Genomic DNA, 5,189 nt, shown 5'->3' on the forward strand with positions numbered 1-5,189 from the left:
GGATCTTTCTAATGTCAGAAGGTAGGGAAAGACAACAGACTAACATGGTCCTATACAGAAAACAAAATATTCTTAAAAGGTGTACATTCTTGACAAAAAATTAGTCTCACACTTTATGTATTTGTACATTTTGTTTCAGCCACATGTCAGTGTGTTTCAGTGTAGAAGTCTAAATCCAGACAAAAGGTTCTACATTTTCCTACATTAAGTTTAGCTTATTTCCTGTTCAGAATTATAACCACAGACATTGAAATGTAGCTCTCAGATCTGAAAATGTCTTTATTTTTTAGAAAATGGATTTCAGGAAGGTTATAAAGCAATACCAGAGGCTACAGGTGCAGAATTGGTTGTAGTCATTCAAAGCATCCAAGTAGGAATATAGTATCTGAAAAGCATCTTGTAAGTGTTCCAAACAAAATGTGTAACTCATTCCTAACTAATTTGAGCTTTGTAGCATTTTCCTAGTTGGGGTAGAAAAAGTTAACATTTCTGAAAGTCCTGAAAAGTTTTTCCTTGGTTAACTACATTAGAAGATTTGCCTTTGATCATATTCCTTATTAAACATGGATAAAATTATTACATAGGTCCACTGTTAAAAGACAATAAGTTTCACATTAAATCTGATAAAATGTATTCCAGCAAAGCTTAGAAAATAAAGGTGTTGAGGTGGCTTCTGAACTAAGTTTAATGAATCTCCTCTGCTGCCTACTTCTTTACATGTTGGATGCAACAGTATGTTATGTTCAAATTGCACTGTTCAATTGTGACTTTAATGTCACATAATGGTGGATACGGATCTACAATGCCCAAGTCACACAGATTCTTCAGAGCCATCAAGTATTTACTTCCTCCCAAGCGAGCCAGCCATCTGTGGCGGAAGGCGAGGGTGCCAAAGTTTTCATTAATGACATTCAGCAAGTTTCCCGCCCCCCGCCCCTTGGGAGCCTTATTGACACATGTCCAACGTCAAATTTTTTCATGTAATGGGAGCATTCCATATCAGCATAAACCACACCTTTTCCTGCGCTACCAAAACTTTCAATGGCATACACTTCTCCTTCCTGCATTCTTGTTGCCTCGCCTCCTTTCACAATGGGCACTGTTTTCCCCTCATGTGTTCCATATGACCCGGTTGAATGTACATTTAGATTACGGATTGGTTTCACTTGATATGTCTTCCCATATATTTCAACTTCATAGGATTCCATAACTTCTTGTATAGCCTCACCAACGTCACACAGATGAACATCAATTCCAGCACACTTTATTCCAGCGTTAGTGGCATCTTTTACAGCTTTTAACAATGTATCTTATTTGGGATTAAAAATTACTGTAAAAGCACAATCAATAATCCTACCACTTACATGTGTTCCAAAGCCTATCTTACAGATGTCATTATAATGTAACACTGTTGTGTGACCGTCATTGGGAGTATAGAGGGCCACACAGTTATTGAGAGAACACCCAGTAGGAAACGCCAGACCTGCGTTCAAGCCATTCTCTTTGATTAGTTTGCATGAACAGTCTTCCAACTTTTCACGTATTTCTATCATTGTCATCACAGGCTTGATCCAGCTCATAACGTATTTCCTAACTTGTCGATGTGCTTCTGTAGCTTCTCGAAAACCATTCCAACTCTCTTCACTGGCTTGATGTAATGCTTTCTTTTCTTCACTTGTAGTTCTCCCAGCAGCTGCTCGCCCATCTTGTGTGAGTGGATACTCGCACTCAGTCCTTTGGGAAATACACCATTAGGAAACAGGTTACATATTGGAACTGAGGGAGGATCTGTTTGAACTTTTGGTGATTCCTTCTTCTTATTGCCAGTTGCTCCATCTCCATCTTCATCATCATCACCTCTTTCTTTCTTTTCTAGCACTTGTCTTTCCAATTGTCTTGCTACCTCATCAACTGAGTGAGGCTCCTGATTATCAGTTTCTTGTTGTCCTGCAGCTGATGCTTTACTCTTCTTCTTGTCTTTTTTCCTTGGCTGCCTCCTCATTTGTAGAGGCAGCTTCCTTCTCCCTGTCACCATTCAAGTGACCCCTGGAGGTCACTGCCTCTGCCACACCTCTATGTTGCCTGAGAGAATGCGAGAGAGTGAGCTTAGATTTTGAGCCTTCATCTTTCTGCCATTTCTTTTGCATTTGACAGATGATTATTTTTCTTTCTCCAAACCTTTTCTCCTTGTTTTTTTTTTTTTAGAATTATTTTATTAAATCATAAATGTACAACAGCTTAACTCTACACACACACATAAATATTTTAAAGGAAAATGTTATATCTTATTACACCATGATCCTGGCTAATATCTTTTTTAAAATTTGAGGAAAATCTTCAAAAAATGTTTCACATGTCACTTGAAGCTTACAAATTTAACACTGTCAAAGAAGGAATGCGTCTACACTCTTACAAAGACTCTAGAAGGAAACAACAATTAAAACGCTAAGACACTATCTCAAAGCATTTTTGTTTACAACCCTTCCTCCACAGTAAGGTTGTTGTTGTTAAGTGCCGTCGAGTCTATTCCGACTCATAGCGACCAAGGAGCGACTGGTGAGCTTGAACCATTGGCTTTGCAGTTCAAATGACTTTGCAGTCTGATGCATTAGCCCATAGCGCCACACCAGGACTCCACAGTCAGGCAATGGTACTGAATAATCCAATAAACTGGATTCTATGAAGAAAAACATGGTGTCAGGATTGGAGGAAGACTCATTAACAACCTGCAGTATGCAGATGATACAACCTTGCTTGCTGAAAGTGAAGAGGACTTGTAACATTTACTGATGAAGATCAAGGAACACAGCCTTCGGTATGGATTGCATCTCAATGTCAAGAAAACAAAAAACCTCACCACTGGACCAATAAACAACATTCTTATCAACAGAGAAAAGATTGAAGTTGTCAAGGACTTCATTCTCTTGGATCAACTATCAACATTCACAGAAGTAGCAGTCAAGAGATCAGACGATGTATTGCATTAGGCAAATCTGCTGCACAGGAACTTTTTAAAGTATTGAAGAGAAAATATATCACCTTGAGGACTAAGGTGCGCCTGCCCCAAGTCATGGTATTTTCAATAACCTCATATGGATGTGAAAGCTGGACGGTGAATAAGGAAGATCATAGAAGAATTGATGCCTTTGAGTTGTGGTGTTGGAGGAGAATACTGAAAGTGCCATGGACTGCCAAAAGAACCAATAGATCTGTTTTGAAAGAAGTGCAGCCAGAGTGCTCCTTGGAGGTCAGGATGGCTAAGCTTCGTCTTTCATACTTTGGACACATTGTCCGGAGAGAACAGTCACTGGAAAAGGATGTCATGCTGGGTAAGATGGAGGGTCAGAGCAAAAGAGGAAGACCCCCAACGAGATGTATCGGCCAGGTGGCATCATTGATGGCATCAAGTGTGGCGGCGGTAGTGAGGTTGGCCCAGAATCGGACATTGTTTCATTCTGCTGTACATGGGGTCACTATGAGTCGGTTCCGACTCGATGGCACCTGACAACAACAACAATCTAATACAGTCACAAAGTGACTCTCTGCTCCGGTGTCTTCTGCCACATCACTGCATATTTACGCATGACTGAGATAAGAGTTTCTTTAACACTGTTATTTCCATAACCTGAAGCTGTTTTGTTACCTCTGGGTTCTCATCCTCTCCTATACATACAGCGAAGTCCGTGACAAATAGGAAGCAGCTAAACAGCGACTCATCTCTCCCTAACCCCTTCTTCCTTCACTGCCGCCTGGACCAGTTTCCTCCACATATGGCCCAGCCTTGTTCCTGCTACCACCAAAGTTTTCATTCTTTATTGGACCACCATTAGAAAGTTGCTGGCTATAATTTCCATAATCATTGTAATTTCCACTTCCATCATTTCCTCCAAGCCCTCCTCCATACCCATTATTGTTGTTGTTAAATGCCATCGAGTCGGTTCTGACCCATAGCGACTCTGTTTAGGGTTTCTGAGGAGCGGCTGGTGAGCTTGAATTGTCGACATAGCGGTTCAAACCGACTTTGCAGTACCTCGCATTAACCCACAGCACCACACCAAGACTCCAGCCATCCCCAAATCCATGACCACTTCCACATCCATCAGATCCTCCTCTAAAGTCACTTCCTGGTTCTGGTCCAAAGTTTCATTCACTACCAAGTGAACCCCCAAAACCAAAGTTGCCTCCTCTTCCGCTTCTAGAACTTTGGACCTCCTGCATTTCTTGTCTAGATAAAGCCATTCTTACTTTTGCGTTATGACCATTAATAGTGTGGTGTTTCTGCAATATAATTTTATCCACAGGATTCTGGTCATGAAAAGTAACAGAGCCAAAGTTTCTTTTCTTTCCAGACAAACACTCATCAGTAGTAATGATATCAAAGCTATCAATTGTTCTATGTTTTAAGTCCTCTCTAAGGTGATGCTCCTCAGTGTCTTCTTTAATTCCACCTACAAACAGCTTCTTCACTTACATGAGCCACCGGTTTTCCAGAGTCCTTTCTTGCTACAGCACATTTTGGCTCAACCACTTGTCCATCAATTGAGTGGAGTCTTGCAGCCACAGCAGCATCAACTTCAGCTATGGGCGAAAAGATTACAAAACCAAATTCTCTTGATCTTTTGCTTGCAGGATTCCTCATTACCACGCAGTCTGTATAAGCTTTCCGCATTGTTCGTAGTAGTTCCTCAAACTTTCTTCTGTGGTTTCAAAGCTTAAGCCACCAATAAATAGTTACAAAAGTGTTCTTTTCTCTCTCGGAGCGAGAGGAGAGAGTCCATCGTGGACGAAGGCGAAGCGGCCTCGTGGTGGCGCTGTGGAGAGAACTGTCGAGGCGGAGAAACGCCGCCGGGCGCAGCTCTGCATGCCACCCCGCACAGTGTAGACCGTAGACCGCCAGAGCCCCTGGCGCGCTCTCAGCCTCCGAGGAGTTAGGAACATGACATTTCTCGATTTCCTCTCCCGCACGAAATGCCCTTTCCTTCCATTCCATCCCCTTTCCTCCAGTTGTTGTTGTTGTTGTTAAGTGCCATCGAGTCGGGTCCGACCCATAGCGACCCTGTACAGGGTTTCCGAGGGTGTAAATCTTTACGGGAGTAGAAAGCCTCATCTTTCTCCCGCGGAGCGGCTGGTAGTTTCCTCCAGTGCACCCATATAAATTGTTCTCCCAGACCCTGGCGTCTTCTCTTGGC

General features: G+C 42.1%; 2 pseudogenes; both read right to left on the reverse strand.

The window, feature by feature from the left end:
- Nucleotides 1-592: 592 nt before the first annotated feature.
- On the reverse strand, nt 593-3,657 carry LOC102812733 (annotated as a pseudogene).
- A 66-nt stretch (nt 3,658-3,723) lies between these two features.
- Nucleotides 3,724-4,725, reverse strand: LOC102813115 (annotated as a pseudogene).
- Nucleotides 4,726-5,189: the final 464 nt, after the last annotated feature.

This window comes from Chrysochloris asiatica, unplaced genomic scaffold, assembly GCF_000296735.1.
Source record: "Chrysochloris asiatica unplaced genomic scaffold, ChrAsi1.0 scaffold00221, whole genome shotgun sequence".
Taxonomy (NCBI): Eukaryota; Metazoa; Chordata; class Mammalia; order Afrosoricida; family Chrysochloridae; genus Chrysochloris; species Chrysochloris asiatica.